The following is an 18,107-nucleotide window of genomic DNA, read 5'->3' as shown; positions in this document are numbered from 1 at the left end:
TCCCATGGCCCCACAAAAAGAAACATGTCCTATAGTTGTCAGTGAAAATCGGGACGTGGCCCCATTGAAGTCTATGGGTCCACAAAAATGCGGAATGCAATCTGTTTTATTGCGGACATACTGAACTGACTGGAAAAAAAATGGATCCACATTTTTGCTGACCGCAAAAACATACGGCCATCTGAATGAGCCCTTATGAACATGAGACTCCATGTCATCCGTGACTTCATTGAAAAATATGTCATTGTGATCCTTATGATAGGGACAAGAGCATAAACACCATGAAGGCAGACCGTGGAGCGTCTGTAAGGCCCCCCCAGGCAGTGGCATTCACAGATCTCATAGGGCCCCCTGCACCTAGTTTCCCAGTGTACATGCATCAATCACTCCCAGAACAATGCAGAACATGCGCAACACCCAAGATTTCTGAGGAATTTAATTTCACGTTTTGTTCTTTTTAGGCCTCATGCACACAACAGTTGTTATTTATGTCTGCAAATTGTGCGTCCGCTAAAAAAAACGGATGCGGCATCCGTTTTTTTGGGAGGATCCGTTTTTTTTCCACAGATCCCTTCTAATAAATGCCTATCCTTGTCCGCAAATGTGAAAAAAGTAGGGCATGCACTATTTTTTTTGCTGAACGGAAACACAGACAACGGACGCGGAACACAAACGGATGAACTATCAGCATTTTTTTGCATACCCATTGAAATGAATGGGTCCCCATCCGATCCGCAAAAAAAACGGAACGGAGGCCGAGAAAAACAACTGTCGTGTGCATAAGGCCTTATTCCAGTGGAAGAAATTTTAATTAAATTCAAATTGTCATAATAAAAAAAGCTGTCTTTGGTCTCACACAATTTATCCTACCTTGATGTGGAACAGGTGCTTCAAAAATATAGCGATCATTCCAAACAATAAAAAATAAAAAAAAACTGGCAAAAATACATTGATAAATCGCCTGCTTTTTTTTAAATACAAAGTTAGCTGGTTGCCTGCAGCCACCACTAGGGGGAGCCCAGTACTTAGGAGTTAATATAACCGGCATGGCAGCAATAATAATCTTTTTTTGCATTGCGCTCCCCCTAGTTGCGGCTGCGTGAAAATGCAATGTTTTCATGCCAGGAAGAGAAGAACAAGTTCTGTTAATCACTTTCAGAGCCATAATTAAAATTGCTTTGCAAATCGGACAACCAGTGCCTTCAGAACGCAGAAAAAAAACAAGAGTAACTTATAAAATGCATAGGTTGGCACTCTCTATCTGGCTCTGTATGGGTCAATCACATGACTTTATAGAGTTTATAAATAATTTTATTGAGATCGCACTGAAAAAAAAAAAAAAAAAATGTTAGCACAATACTAATTACAAAATAAAAAGTACAATCATTAAAATCACATGTAGCTTAACTTATAAATATAATCCAAATGTCCACACTTATAATTATAGGTGAAGAGATATAAGCGTTGTTTACTTGATTATTGTACCAATGGTGATTATCTCACTTGCTTACTGTGTCAATACAGTCCTCCTACTTCCATTGTCAGGAGTCACCGTATAATTGATATTATGTCCTTTAATAGAAATGAACTATAACGTAGATGGTATACACAGCCTGATCTTTAAGGCAAAAGTTTGTTAAATAGGTCATTTGCGGCCTGGCCACTGGAGTGGATGGCTGTATGAAGCTTCAGCTCCTCCACCAGGCTGTGTACGTTATAGTTCATTTCTATTAAAGGACATAACAACCCTTTGAAACAGACAATATCAATTATACGGTGACTCCTGACAATGGAAGTAGGAGGACTGTATTGACACAGTAAGCAAGTGAGATAATCACCATTGGTACAATAATCAAGTAAACAACGCTTATATCTCTTCACCTATAATTATAAGTGTGGACATTTGGATTATATTTATAAGTTAAGCTACATGTGATTTTAATGATTGTACTTTTAATTTTTTAATTAGTATTGTGCTAACAGTTTTTGTTTTTTTATCAGTGCGATCTCAATAAAATTATTTATAAACTCTATAAAGTCATGTGATTGACCCATACAGAGCCAGATAGAGAGTGCCAACCTATGCATTTTATAAGTTACTCTTGTTTTTTTTCTGCGTTCTGAAGGCACTGGTTGTCCGATTTGCAAAGCAATTTTAATTATGGCTCTGAAAGTGATTAACAGAACTTGTTCTTCTCTTCCTGGCATGAAAACATTGCATTTTCACGCAGCCGCAACTAGGGGGAGCGCAATGCAAAAAAAGATTATTATTGCTGCCATGCCGGTTATAATAACTCCTAAGTACTGGGCTCCCCCTAGTGGTGGCTGCAGGCAACCAGCTAACTTTGTATTTTAAAAAAAGGCCTGAAATAAGGCCTTATGCACACGACAGTTGTTTTTCTCGGCCTCCGTTCCGTTTTTTTTGCGGATAGGATGGGGACCCATTTATTTCAATGGGTCAGCAAAAAAATGCTGATAGTTCATCCGTTTGTGTTCCGCGTCCGTTGTCCGTGTTTCCGTTCAGCAAAAAAAATTGTGCATGTCCTACTTTTTTCACATTTGCGGACAAGGATGAGCGCTTAAGACCATATCAGTAGCAGTGACCCGATCTAAGATGGTCAAATATGGCAGAGAGAGAGGGCTTGACACTTCAGATACACCAAAACCTCAAAGTGGCCAACAGGACATGCAGCGTTTCCGCAAAAAGAAGGACACATAGTCACCGAGCATCAACACCAAGATGGCGGCGCGTGCTGCAGAGGATGAGGAGTCGGAAGTAGACAGCATGCAAAGAGAAGAGCCAGAGGCTCAAGACTGCTCACCGGTTTCCAAATCCTTCCTAACTAAGGTACTGGGCCAAGCATTAGAGCGGCCAATAAGACCTGTCCTCACATAATTGTCGTATATCAAAACAGAGCTCATGCAAATAGGTCACTGAGTAGAGGCCTTAGAGAACACAGCCCAGGAAATTGTGACACACTCTGCAGGAATAGCAGAATTATGATGATGCATTAAGCGGAGCCTAATAGGGCAATGATAATGTTGGAAGACCAAGAGAACCGCAGCAGGAGACGCAACATATGCATTAAGGGGCTACCAGAGTCATGGGCAGCAGAATCACTACGCAAAGTGGCCATAGAGTTATTCACTGAATTGCTAGGTCAAGAGGCTGCCTCAGCGATAACTATAGAGCGTATGCACAGAGCACTTAGACCAGCTCCAAAACAGTCTGAAAGACCCAGAGATGTGGTGTGTGGGATTTTATCATTTGTGGACACTGCAAGTATTCTTTCCACAGCCAGAGAGAAAGGTCAGCTCACATATGCAGGAGCAGACATAGCCATATATCAGGACATTGCGCCCTCCACATTGGCAAAACGCTGCATCATGAAGCCGCTGCTGGAGGCCCTGAGAATGCACAAAATGCCATATTAGTGGGTATACCCTTTTGGTCTTTCCATCCTTAAAAATGGGAGGATTGCAATACACACACCTGAGAACCTGGAAAAAGCCTGGCCGGTTCTAGGAATACCTCCTATAGATGTACCCACCTGGATGCCAGTAGTGCAACCGGCTGTATTGCTGCGACTGCCGCAGGTAGAACTCTGGAGGAAGATGTCTAAAGCCAAGACCACCAAGATGGCAAAAGTCGGGAACCGACCGACAGCCTTCCCAACTTGAAAACCTGCGATGGAGAAGAAGGTTTATCCCTTTAAGAGACACTGACCGCTATCACACATAACTGACCCACTGGATGCGATTAATGGAGCAGAAGGAAGTGGGCGCAGTGAGTGTATTCAGTAGGACACTGGTCAATAGTTTATGAGGGTTAAAGATAAGTTGAGAGTTGCGAGTCTTGCATAGCCTGAGTTTTTAGTGTGCACTTTATTGGTTACTTGAATAGTTCCTGTTTTTAACTCTCTTTGCATTTACTTTACTTCAATATACTCCCACGGGAGGATGCACTGTGGGCCTCCCCTTCCCTCCCCTCCTCCTACGCCCCTACTTGCCCCTCTTCCTTCCTTCCTTCCTCACCCCCCCCCCCCTTTTTTTTTTGTTCCCGCCCTCCCTATCCTCCATCTGGGACGGAGAACATGGTCACTTAAAACAATGATATATGAATGGTCGACAAGCTTGGGGGCAGTGACTAGGAGGTTAATTTTGATAATTCCCCTACACCCCACCCCCTCCCCTGCTGATCGATTCTTCATCTGGGAGGATATCCTCCTTTCTGTTGTTTGCAGGCCCAGAATTGAATTTAACTCCAATTTCAAATTCGCCGATAGGTTCTTTAAGTTTCATACTGGTAGGGGATTTTCCCAAGGGATCCTAGCCTTAGATAAGTCCGGCTATATTAGTGGAACAAGCTCATTACACCAGCAGAGGAGACTCTAACTGGCTTTACCGTTATCTGTTGTTATTGTATAATCCTGTTTATTCTCTGAATTTGCTCTCTCTCTTATTCCTTAGCCCACCCTCCCTTTCTCCCACCCCACTCTCACCGTTCTGCTTTAACAACCCCCCCCCCCCTCCCCCTTTCCCCCCTTTCCCCCCTTTCCCCCCTTTCCCCCACAGTACATTATTTCTCCTATTTCCCAGGCAGGATACAAGAGTACAGGCTCACTATGAGCGATCTTAGGATAACCACGTTTAATATGAAGGGGATGAACTCCCCTAACAAACGTAACCAAGTGATGCTTACCATGCGCAAACTACGTTCTCACATAATGTTTATGCAGGAGACTCATTATCATCAGGGAAAGATACCAAAGCTGCCAGTACACCTATATAAACAATGGTTCCACAGCCTGCACCCCACATCTGCCTCCAAGGGAGTATCCATAGCCATACATGATACTGTCCCTTTTGTACTGAAACAACAGCTGTCAGAGGCAGAATGTTGGTTTTGAAAGGAGACATAGCTTCTCAGAAACTCACACTAGTCAACCTTTATGCACCAAACACACCAACAGTGCAATGGTTGTCAAAAACCTTGGATACAGTTAAGCTCTTCGCAGAAGGACCTATAATATTAGGGGCTGATTTAAACCTAGTCTTGAATTAGACTCATCTACCGCTAAGTCACATGGATGTTGGATGTTTGGAGAAATCTCAACCTGACAGTGAAGGACTTCTCGTTCTATTCCAATCAACACAGATCTTATCAGAGATTGGATTATGTGCTAACATCTGCTTCTCTTTTGCCTCTTTTCAGTGCCACTGGGATAGGAAGCATTACCATCTCGGACCATGCCCCATGTAACTTTACTCTCACCCTGGCCTCCTTGCCTAGACGGGACTGGAGCTGGAGACTCAATGAGGCTCTTTTGAATAATAAGCAACATTTTGAACAGGTCAGAACTCAGTTGGAGGCCTACTTTGAAAATAACTCTCCTGAGCACAGCATGCAAATAAAGGGTATATTTATATCCTTGGGTACTAAAGTAAAAAAAAAAAGACCAACAGAAGGCTATAGACTCACTTCTAGCACAGATAGCTACCGTAAAAAAGCTAAATAAACAATCCACAAGCAGAGCCTATCAGGGGGAGCTTATGGAACTCAGGCTCCAACTACGTACGCTCTTGTCTCAGAGGGTAGCTAAACAGATGCTATACTTTCAGTATAAAATTTATGCTCACAGTAATAAAGGGGGGAGGCTGATGTCCCCTCTACTTAAAAAACCAAGAGAGGTGACGTACATACCCAGTGTAAAAGGAGCGAATGGCTTAATCCGAAAGGAAACACCACCAATTGCAAAAGCATTTCAAGAACACTGTATAACCTTAATCAAGAAGAGAGTTATGACCAGAAGAGTCCCTGAAATCCCTCAGTTTGCCCACATTATCACCTGACATGGCCTCCCACATAACCAACCCTATTACACACGCAGAAGTACGACAGATAATACATAGCTTTCCTCCGGGTAAAAGTCCGGGCCCGGATGGCCTCCCCTTACTGTACTATAAGAAGTTCCAGGAGATCCTCATCCCCAGATTCACGGAAGTATGCAATGCATTATTACAGGAAGATTCACTCTCTAGACAAACACATGAATCATATGTGACTTTAATACACAAAGAAGGCAAAGACCCACAGAATTGTGGCAGCTGTAGGCCCATATCCCTGGTAAAACTAGATCTAAAGATCTGGGCCAAGTTATTAGCTGTCAGGTTAGGCAACATTTACCCCCTCTGATAAGATGTGAACAATCAGGTGTCGTCAGGGGAAGGGAGGGGAGGGACAACTCCCATAGGATTTTTCATGCCATTCACCTGGCTCATACAAAAAAGACTCCGGTGATGTTACTGGGCATAGACGCTGAGAAGGCATCCCAAATTCCTTTATCCAGTCGATATTTACCCTGTACGGACAACCCCATGCCAGGCTGAGAGTAAATGGCATGCTCTCTCCGACATTTGAAATCACACATGGGACCAGGCAGGGGTGCCCCCTTTTCCCTTCCTTGTTTATCCTGGTAGCAGAGACGCTGATACAGTCGGTTAGACAGGCTAGTGAAATCTCAGGAATTAGGTATGGGACAAGAGAGCTGAAATGTACAGCATTTGCAGATGACTTATTATTCCTGGTGCCGAACCTGAGTGAGGGGATGGGTCTTTTGGAAAAAAAGATAGATGAGTTCGGAGGGCTCTCGGATTTTAAAGTGAACCATACCAAATCAGAGATATTGAATATCACTTTACCTGAGGCACAAGTGGCTCAGTTAAAGGCTTTATTACCCTTCCACTGGTCTTTAGGACCCAAAAAATATCTCGGGATACAGATACCAAGCTGTCTTGATGATCTATATAAATACAACTACTCACCCCTTCTAGAAAATTCTACAGAAATATAATATGCCGTTCCTTTCATGGATGGGTAGGAAGAATGTTATTAAGGCATATGTACTGCCCAAAATACTGTACATTATTACAGATGGTCCCCATACATGTACCATTAAAGTTCTTTCTAGACATTAAGAGTATGTTCACTGGATACCTATGGAACGGAAGGAGACCTCGCATTCCCCATAATATCATGACTAGACACAGAGGAAGAGGGGGGCTGGGACTGCCAGATGTGACTATATACTACAAGGCTATACAACTAAATAGGTGACTGGAACTAGTGGAGCCAAAGAGACAAATTGATGTTAAGGACATATGCGAATATAGTGCACGCCCGTTATTCCAGAGCCTTCTGTGGCTACCGAATAAAACCATGCACAAGGAAACAGATTTAGATCCCATGCTAACGGGTATATGCGAAACGTGGAAGACTCTAGGCGGAGTCCTGGCTCCACTCCCTTCTCCCTTGATGCCAGGTAATCTCCTCCCAGATCTGCTGGGCCTCTCAGTGGAAGGCCGTCCTGGTGTGTGGACGGCTTTGTCACAAGTAGGGACAGGAGATCTAATAATGGACACAGAAAACTCTATGAGGGAGGGTATTCCTGAATCTTTAAAGGGATTCTGTCACCTCCCCTAAGGCAAAAAACGATTTAAAACCAGCCATGCAGCACAGCTTACCTGGATTAGGCTGTGCTGTTCAATCTTGAAATCCGTCCAGCAGTTAGTTCAAAAAACGAGTTTGATCAATGAGGAAATGCGTCCTGAAGGTGCCCAGAGGGGCGTTTTTTTCTTCTGAGAGAGCCCAGTCCCGCCCCTTTTTCAGTGCCCAGCCCGCCTTCCTTTTACTTCCTAACTGCCGCCTCCAGCCTGCCACAGCCTCCCCTTCCTCTCCTCCCCCTCCCTCTTGCCGAACGAAGTCTCGCACAGGCGCAGTACCCACTGAGGGCTGCGCCTGTGCGATCATCAGGAGACTGAGGGCGGCAGCTTCATCTTCGTCACTGGGCATGCGCCGAGCCCAGTGACGTCCGATGCTCGCTCAGCAGGGAAGAGCGAGCATCGGACGTCACTGGGCTCGGCGCATGCCCAGTGACGAAGATGAAGCTGCCGCCCTCAGTCTCCTGATGATCGCACAGGCGCAGCCCTCAGTGGGTACTGCGCCTGTGCGAGACTTCGTTCGGCAAGAGGGAGGGGGAGGAGAGGCAGGAGAGGCTGTGGCAGGCTGGGGGCGGCGGTTAGGAAGTAAAAGGAAGGCGGGCTGGGCACTGAAAGAGGGGCGGTACTGGGCTCTCTCAGAAGAAAAAAACGCCCCTCTGGGCACCTTCAGGACGCATTTCCTCATTGATCAAACTCGTTTTTTGAACTAACTGCTGGACGGATTTCAAGATTGAACAGCACAGCCTAATCCAGGTAAGCTGTGCTGCATGGCTGGTTTTAAATCGTTTTTTGCCTTAGGGGAGGTGACAGAATCCCTTTAAGACTATCTCCAGCATTTTTCTTGACTGAATCTCATGTGCGGGAGAGTGAGGGAAAGGTATATAGTACAGAGACCTCTGACTGACTTAAAAAAACTGGTGAATACACCAATAATCAAACAAAGGAAAATCTTGGTGCTTTGCCCACTGATATGAGGCCAGGGAGGGATCTTGAAACCCCCATACTTAGTGGAATGGGAAAAAAGTTGAATATAATATTGACAGAGCAGGAGACAAAGAAAATCCTAGCATCCTTGCATGGTTTTTCATCATGTGTACGTCTCCAGGAGAACCATTTTACGCTCCTGTCCAGGTGGTACAGAACACCGTAATTCCTTTTTAAAAGAGGATTTTCTCCTATGCAGCGATGGTGGAGATGTGGGGGAGAAGTAGGTTCACTATCCCATATCTGGTGGTCATGCCCTTTAATTGTACAATTCTGGGAAGCAATCGCGGAAGAGATCAAGAAGGTTACTACTCATGAGTTTCAGATCACTTTAGCAATGGTAGCTCTCTCTAAATCATCCAGTCAGTACTACCTCTCTAAGAGGGATGTAGTAACCCATCTCATTGCAGCAGCAAAAGCTCTCATTCCCCTTCATTGGCTGGATGTTAATCCCCCCACGTTACAGGAGTGGAGAGCTAAAGTAAGTCAGATATTCCAATTTGAAGAGATGTTTAGTTGGTTGAATAGGAACCACGATTAGTATTTGAAAGTGTGGCAGACATGGAAATCAAGGTGTACAACGTGAGGTGAGTTAGAATATGTGTGCATAAGATAATCAGACTTTTAGCCTCTTAGCAAAACTGGTTACGAGGTTAGCAGCAACGCCCCCTCCCCCCTTCTTATATGTCTATATGCTTTAAGTATTGGTTACTAGAGACATTTACCGTTCATTGGGATCTCATTGTAGATACTGAGATAATGTATATGGCTTACACAGTAATATGGTGTTTGATATCTCATGTTACACTGGGGGGGGGGGCGCTCTCTGAACCTGGCTAGCACAGACAGCAGAGGAACGCGCAAACTCCAGCGCGGTCTCCATAGGCGGTAAAGTGCACATTTTCATCAGCATTGGGTGCTCTTATCACCACCTCATAAATGTAATTCTCATAAGTGGCAATATAGGTGCACATTATAAATTTAAGTGCTTCAATGACTTACTGGCAACAAAGTATATAGTATAAAGGATAGAGAGGGCCAACCTATGCATTTTATACTTTTATCTACATTTAAAGCATCAGAATGATTAGAATCTCCAACTAACTTGCGTAACCTTTCTTTTCTTTTCAATTCTCTTTTTATTAGTTTTCCAAAACAAAGACAACAGTTGGTACAATGTAAACACATTGGCGAGAAGCAATGATGACAAGTAGAAAATCATCATACCATTATGTAAATTAGTACAACAAAAAGGTGATGGGGGTGTAGAGGGTAAGGTGTAGGGAAAGAGGTGTAAGGGAGGGAGAACAGTGCATATTGTGGGCATAATAGGTTTCTTATGTCATTAGAGGATCACTCATTTTGGGATGTGATCATATTCCGCTAATTGTTTCAGGATTGGGGAGGTTGAGCGGTATGCAACCCAGTCTTTCCAGATCATTTGGAATTTGGTGTGGGTTCTTGATTCCCAAGCTGAGAGCTCCTCCATGTAATAGATCTGGTTCACCTTGTATAGCTATTGGGGTACATTAGGGGATGCCTGTTGATTCCAATATTGGTGCATCAACGATTTTGTTGCAGCAGTTAGGTATTGGAAAAGCTCAGGATGGGGAATGCCCTCTAGTCTGATGCTCAGCAATAAAGAAATTGGTGTAGGGGTTTTATCTAATGTACAAATGCTCTTAGTCAGATCCAGGATCTCAGACCAAAAATGCTGTAACACTGGGCAAGACCACCACATGTGTAGATAGGTACCCTGCGAATGATGACATTTCCAGTAATCGTCAGAACTAAGGCAGTTCATTAGCTTGAGCCGGACCTGTGTGAGATACCATCTGGTGACTAGTTTGAATGAGTTTTCTTGAAGGTGCGTGCAGCGGGAGATGCAGTGTCATTGGCAATATAATTGCTTGATTTCAGGCTTTGACCACATGGTGTTAAAATCTTTGCTCCACTTCGAAACATAACCTCTATCAAGCGGATATTCTATTTGCTGGAGGGTACCGTAGACCTGAGAGAGTAGATGTCTAGGGGAATTCCTAGAAGCTATCAGTTTTTCAAACTGAGTTAGTTCTCTCATGTCTTCCGAGTGGGTCAGGTAGGGGATCAGCAATGATCGGACATGAGCTTTGTGTAGAGAGTGCATAGAAGTGTGTGTCAAGGGATCTTCCAACTCTTCTGTGTCTAAAAATGAGTATAATGATATGGGTCTCAGCTCTGAAGTTTTCAGACCAGTCTGTGTATTTTGTATGATATAGTTCTGGGATATCTGCCACTGTCATGAATGGAGAAAGAAGAGGGCTGAGTTTATCCCTATATAAATGCCAAATTTTTAATGAGGCCTGGGTGATGGAATTTTGTGTGAGTTGACTGGCCGCCTCTCTCTCAGCCAAAGGAGGGATCTTAGTGGGCTATTTGCTAGATGTTCTTCGATTGGTACCCAGAGTTTGTTATTGTCTGTTCTCATCCATTGCATCACTCTGGACAGGTGTACTGCCTCATAATACAGTCTCCAATCGGGTAAGGCCTTACCACCCCTTGTTTTATGTAAAAGAGGAGGGCATTATTTAAGCGGGGTCGTTTTTTATGCCATAGGAATTTGCTTATATGTTTCTCAGTTGTGGTGAAAAACATTATTTGGAGTGACTGGAATAAATATAGCATTTTGGGGAGCAGAATCGATTTGATAAGGTTTTTCCGTCCCATCCAAGAGAGGAAAGGGAGAGACCATGACTCTAAAAGTAGTTTGAATGTTTTGGGAATAGGGGCGTTGTTAAGACAGTATAAATCACTCCATACTGGGCTAATCTTGAGACCAAAATAAGTTATATGAGATGATGGCCATTGGAAGGGGTATTTAGATTGCAAGGTACTTTTCTCCTCCCCGCTGATATTAATTGCTATTGCCTCCGATTTGGATGCATTTATTTTGAAGTTAGAGACCTGGCCCTAATCATACAGAAGTGTCTGCAATGCAGGTAACGCTGAGGTAGGGTTCTTCAAGATCACCAGAATGTCATCCGCATAAGCTGCTTTACTATGTATGCAATGACCGTCATCATAGCCTTTAATATTTGGATTATCTAATCAATGCCAGTAGTGGTTCTAAGGACAGAACAGGTGACAGGGGGCACCCCTGTCTTGTCCCATTGCATATCTTAAAAGGGACTTATAAAGACTGATTGATGCATAGTCTAGTAGTGGGCAGTGGTGTATCTTGGTTTTGTGCTGCCCTAGGCGAGACTAAATTCGGGCACCCCCCTAATATAAATTTGACCCACCCCTTCCTGTCAAGGCCAAACCCCTTTCTCTCTAAACCCCACCCCTTCCTATGTGCCATCCACGGATCCCCCTCCCCTAAATAGTGCCATCCACGGATCCCCCTCCCCTAAATAGTGCCATCCACGGATCCCCCTCCCCTAAATAGTGCCATCCACGGATCCCCCTCCCCTAAATGGTGCCATCCACGGATCCCCCTCCCCTAAATGGTGCCATCCACGGATCCCCCTCCCCTAAATGGTGCCATCCACGGATCCCCCTCCCCTAAATGGTGCCATCCACGGATCCCCCTCCCCTAAACGGTGCCATCCACGGATCCCCCTCCCCTAAACGGTGCCATCCACGGATCCCCCTCCCCTAAACGGTGCCATCCACGGATCCCCCTCCCCTAAACGGTGCCATCCACGGATCCCCCCCTCCCCTAAACGGTGCCATCCACGGATCCCCCCCTCCCCTAAACGGTGCCATCCACAGACCCCCCCCCCCCCTCCCCTAAACGGTGCCATCCACAGACCCCCCCCTCCCCTAAACGGTGCCATCCACAGACCCCCCCCCCCCTCCCCTAAACGGTGCCATCCACAGATTCCCCCCCCCCCCTCCCTTAAACGGTGCCATCCACAGATTCCTCCTCCCCCTGACGCTCACAGGAAAACATTTAAAAACAAATCAGTTACCTAAACTTTATTCATTAGTGATGTCTTTACTGTATACCTTACTCTGTCTTTCAGCTTCGGTAACAGCAGGCAGTGCGGGCGGGCGGCGCTCACTCACTGACGTCACGCGCCTGCTCCTCCCACTAGGCGGCGCAGGCGCGTGACGTCAGTGAGTGAGCGCCGCCCGCCCGCACTGCCTGCTGTTACCGGAGCTGAAAGACAGAGTAAGGTATACAGTAAAGACATCACTAATGAATAAAGTTTAGGTTACTGATTCGTTTTTAAATGTTTTCCTGTGAGCGGCGGGGCCCTGTATATTCTAACCCCCAGGCAAGCGTCCCTGTCACCATGGGAACGCCTGGGGGTTAGAATATACCATCGGATTTGTGTTTTCACGCTCTCACTGAGAGCGTGAAAACTCAGATCCGATGGTATATTATAACCCCCAGGCAAGCGTCCCCGTCACCATGGGAACGCCTGGGGGTTAGAATATACCATCGGATCTTCTGAATATACCGGAGGCGTCTGATGGGACAAGGGGCAAACAAGGCATTTTGCCGCCCCATTGGCAAGTGCCGCCCTAGGCAAATGCCTTGTTTGCCTCGCGATAGATACGCCCCTGGTAGTGGGGTATGAATACATTACGAAAAATGGCATCTATGAATGCTTGTGGAAAGCCAAAGTGGCTTAGCACCTGTTTCATGTAAGCCCAGTCCACCCTATCGAAGGCCTTTTCTGTGTCTGTCCCCAGTAGCACCAACTGAAGTTTTTTATGTGTAGCATTCTGTGGTGAAGACAAAACTCTCATAGTGTTATCCTTACCCTCTCTACCTGTCACAAACCCCACCTGTTCAGGGGAGATCAAGGGGGGGATCAGGGGCTTTAATCTAATCTGCTAACAGACTGACATATAGCTTCAGATCTGTGTTTATAGTTTATAGTGATATAGGTCTGTAGCTACCACATTGTGTGGGGTCCTTTCCTTCTTTGTGAATTAATGTAATGTATGCTTCTAATGCATGCCGCGGTATAGGGATTCCTGATAAATATGCATTACACGTGTCCGTCAGTTGCGGAAGGAGGACAGAGGAGAAGGTTTCAAAGTATAAGATAAGGAGGCCATCTGGGCCAGAGACCTTACTTTTATGGCATCTCGGCAGGGCGGACCGGACCTCCTCTTGCGAGAATGGCTTAAAGAGGACCTTTCACCAGAATAAAACATCTAAACTAACTATACAGACATGTAGAGTGGCGCCCAGGGACCCCCCTGCACTTACTGTTTACCTGGGCGCCGCTCCGTTCTCCCATTATTGCCTCCGGTATGTTCATAGTTAGGCTCCACCCAGGGGAACCTGCCGTTGTCTCATTCTCCCATGCTGTAGCGCTGGCCAATCGCAGCGCTCAGCTCATAGCCTGAGAGAGAAAAAAGCCTCTCAGGCTATGAGCTGAGTGCTGCGATTGGCCAGCGCTGCAGCATGAGAGAAGGAGGCGCCAGCAGGTTCCCCTGGGTGGAGCCTAACTATGAAGATACCGGAGGCTATACCGGGAGAACGGAGCGGCGCCCAGTTATAACAGTAGGTGCAGGGGGATCCCTGGGCACCGCTCTACATGTCTGTATAGTTAGTTTAGAAGTTTTATTCTAGTGAAAGGTCCTCTTTAAGTAGATCTGAGTGAGAGGCAGGTGTCAGTTTTGGTAGGTTAATTTGTGAGAGAAATTCTGTAATGAAATGGAGGTCTTCCTGTGGGTCTTTCTTTGTTCTGGGGGGTTAAATTGGTATAAAGAGGAATAGAAATCTATAAACTCTCGTTCATTTACTACCGAGTCTGACGTGATATCTCCCGTTTTGGTTTTGAATTCCGTGATGTGTGTGCGAAGTTTACGTCTTTTAATGAGGAACATGATAAGTTTTGAGGCTTTATTCTTGTAGGCATAAAATGAGTGTTTGACTGACATATAAATCTTGGCAAAATTTTTGTTTAGTATATCTCTTAACTGGAGACGTGCGTTGGTAAGTTGTTGGAGGTGGGCAGTTACCAGTGATTGTTTATGTATTTTTTCACGTTTACTGATCTCTAATTGTAAGTTTTGTATTTGTAGATCTCTTTGTTTTTTGTGAAATGTGCCTGCTGAAATAAATTCTCCCATAATTGTAGCTTTATGTGCCTCCTAGACCATTGGCGTAGAGACTCCTGTGTTCAAGTTTTGTTTAAAAAAAAGGTCTAGTCGATCCAGGATTTTAGAGTGGATCGAGGAAATGGATAGCAAGGTCTTGTTTAGGCGCTGAGGTGGTTTAGGGGGAGCGTGGTCAAGTAGGGTCATAATCAGTTCCAGTGGGGAGTGATCCGAATGGATGCTTAAACCGATGACTGAGGACTGGATTTTGTTGAGAGGTGTCTGTTGTAAAAATAAATAGTCTATCCTGTGATAGGAGTTGTGTGGGGCTGAATATAGGGTATATTCCTTATCAAAGGGGTGAATGAAGCACCAGCCATCTTTTAGTGAGAGGAGTTGTAATAATTTTTGTATATGTCTGAGAGCTTTGTATGAGAGAGAGGATTTCCCAGAAGAGGTATCGAGAAATGGGTCTAGGGCCACATTAAAATCTCCCCCGACTACCAGTTCCCCTACCTTGAGGCTCTCTAGCAATGATAAGGTGTTATGAATCCAGGGGGTTTCTTGCGTGTTAGGGGCATAAATGTTGGCTAATGTAACCAGTGCCCCGTTCTGTCTACCTGTAAGGATAATTGTCCTGCCATCTGAATCTGTGCGTGAGTCAATGAGTTTGAAGGAGATGTGTTTGGAGAGTGCAATAGACACTCCCTTGGAGGTTTTGTTGGGGGTATGTGAGTAAAACCATTTGTCAAAATAATATTTATGAAAGGATGGGGTTTTGTCTCTGCAGAGTAGATGCTGATTATGTGGGTTGCCCAGGGGAGAGTAGGTGTCAGGGGGAGTGGGGGACATGAAGGGGGTTACAAATAAAGAGAACACATATTTTGAGCAATGAAGTTAAGATAACTAGCATATAACTAATTTGTAAACAAGTTAACAAGACAGCCGCAGGGGCCGGCTTCAGTGTAGGATATCAATTATGAAGAGATAGGAGATCTTGTGATAATCTGACGCAATACCACCAATTGGGGCCAGTCAGAGATCTCCACTGTCAGGGGGGAACAAGGAGAGACAAAGCCGAGACACAAGGTCTCCATCCCAAGTTACAGAATAGTAAATGGCAGACTATTTAGATATAGGTATGCAGGTTAAGAAAGCAGCAATAATCCTCGCGTCAAGGCCTCTCCCTGCAGACCCCCAGAGAGACCATAATTTTCCATAACAGCAGAATATAGAAACAGATAACGCAAACTGGAACTTAATGGTATAGTCAAAAACAGTCATCACCTGACATTAGGAATATTCAGATGAGTCGGCCAGCACACGCTGAGATGCACGCCGCACGGGACAGGACAGACTCCACGTGTAGTTAAATAGAAAATCCCAGCAGACGTGACTTGATGCTCATAGAATTTTAATGTCATAAATCAATATGTCCCATCATCTAGGACGCGTTTCGGCTAGACTGCCTAGGCAGTCTAGCCGAAACGCGTCCTAGATGATGGGACATATTGATTTATGACATTAAAATTCTATGAGCATCAAGTCACGTCTGCTGGGATTTTCTATTTAATTAGGAATATTCAGGGAGGGTCCACGTCGATCCGTCTGGGTGTCAGCTTTCCTTGGTGCTTGCAATTTCTGCTGCGCTTCTCTGCGCCCGCGATTTCCCACAATGTTGGTGGTGGGATCACTGGTAGAGCAGTCAAGTTCTGAGTTATCTTTTAGGATGTATCTCTTTCCATCTGAAGTGAAGAGGCCAAAACGAAATAGCCATTTGTAAGGAATGTCCCGACGTCTTAGTATCTCTGTCAGTGGTCTCAGGATTTCTTTTGGAAAAGGCTGGGGGGTTTGTTCTAGCCAAGCGTAGAATGTCATCTCTGACTTTTGAGTGAAAGAGACGGCAAATTACATCTCTCGGAGGTTCTGATGTTGAAGGTTTAGCTCTCAAAGATCTGTGCACCCTTTCAATAGAGATCTCTAAAGGGTAAGTGTCACCTAGGATTGAGGAGAAAATTAGTTTGACAGCATCAGGGAGAGCCTCGGATGTGATGGATTCAGGGATTTCCTTTAGACCAGTGGTGTAACTACTGGGGAAGCAGCTGCTTCAGGGCCGGTGCTGACAAGGGGCCCGGTACCGGGCAGCGTGTCAGTGGAGTTTCATTGTTTTGATTTATATGCAAATTACCTTCCTAACATGCCCAAGAGGTTGTCCCTCCGGTCATTTGTGCCCAGCCTCGCCCATTATCGCCAAGCCCAGCGCACCCCTCTGTTAATTATTCACTGCTATCCTCGTCTTTTTTTTTTGTTATAGGAACATGTATTGCCAATGCCACCATCGGAATTTTTTTAGCTAAAAAACATGGAGTTCCTATTTCTGTATATAGCTGATATTTTCATTTTTTGTATTGTTTGGTAGGGCCATGTACTTATTTGTTTATTTATTTTTTCTAGATAACATTTTTTTGTGCATGTTTTTGTATATATTTGTATTTAATTACACTGAGTTTGGCTTTTTAAGTGTTAACAGTGATTGTGCCGGGTGTGTTTCTCTTTGGGCCATGTGACCTGCTGATTGCATGGCCAGGTGCTTGGTGAGCACATAAGGCACAATCCATTGCAAGTTTCACATGTCATGAGGAAGGACCAAAATTGTCATATGGTCTGAAACGCGTTGACGAAACTATCCTGTATGACAATTTTTAACCGCATCAATAAAAAGTGTTTCCTGCTTAGACGTGGAGCTGGATGTTCTCTCTTCCAATGAAAACTACAGGTTGTTCAGCTACAACAAGCCCTAACATTGCTCCATCAACCATAAAATAAAAAATCATTCAAATGTTAGGATGACTCAATTTTTTGTTTTTTAACAAGTGATATTTTTTGTACAAAAGTGGCAAAATGTAAAACAAAAAGTTATATAAATCACAGCATTCTAATCACCTCACAGAACAGAATTAAGTTAACATGTAAATTATAGTACATGCGGGCTGAAAAAATACAGGGTTCTTTTGTTCATTATAACCCCCCCACCCCAAAAAAAAGTGGGTTCAAAAGTATTATGTACTCCAAAATGGTACCAATGATGGCAGCCTAAAAAGTTGACATTGAAAATACATCTCATGCTGCAAAAAACACAAGCCCTAAGCCCACAGCTAGGTCAACTGAGAGATAAAGGTGATATTGCTCTTGGAATGCAAAGAGGAAAACACGAAAAGACCCAAAATAAGCCGGTCTTGAAGGGGTTAAAGGCAAACTAAAACTTAAAATGAATTCTAAAAGTAAACATGAAATATAGTTGTCCTCACATTGTCGTTTTCTGCGGGATCCTGACATGAACAGTCTTGTAGAAATCCTGCAGAGAACAAAGAGGTTAATCTCCCGCTGATCTCCTCCATCTTTGCTTGGAGACTGGATGAGGGGGCACAGCTTAGCCACCGGGCAAAGTTTAAAAGGGATATCACACAGTACAAATGTATGCCCTATTCACAGGATAGGAACCCCCACCAATCACAAGAACAGGGGTCCTGTTCCCTGAATGAATGGAACAGCAAGTGAAGCCTGTGTGCTGCTGCCCC

The sequence above is a fragment of the Bufo gargarizans genome, chromosome 1 (assembly GCF_014858855.1).
Source record: "Bufo gargarizans isolate SCDJY-AF-19 chromosome 1, ASM1485885v1, whole genome shotgun sequence".
NCBI lineage: Eukaryota > Metazoa > Chordata > Amphibia > Anura > Bufonidae > Bufo > Bufo gargarizans.
Note: the sequence above shows the minus strand (reverse complement) of the source record.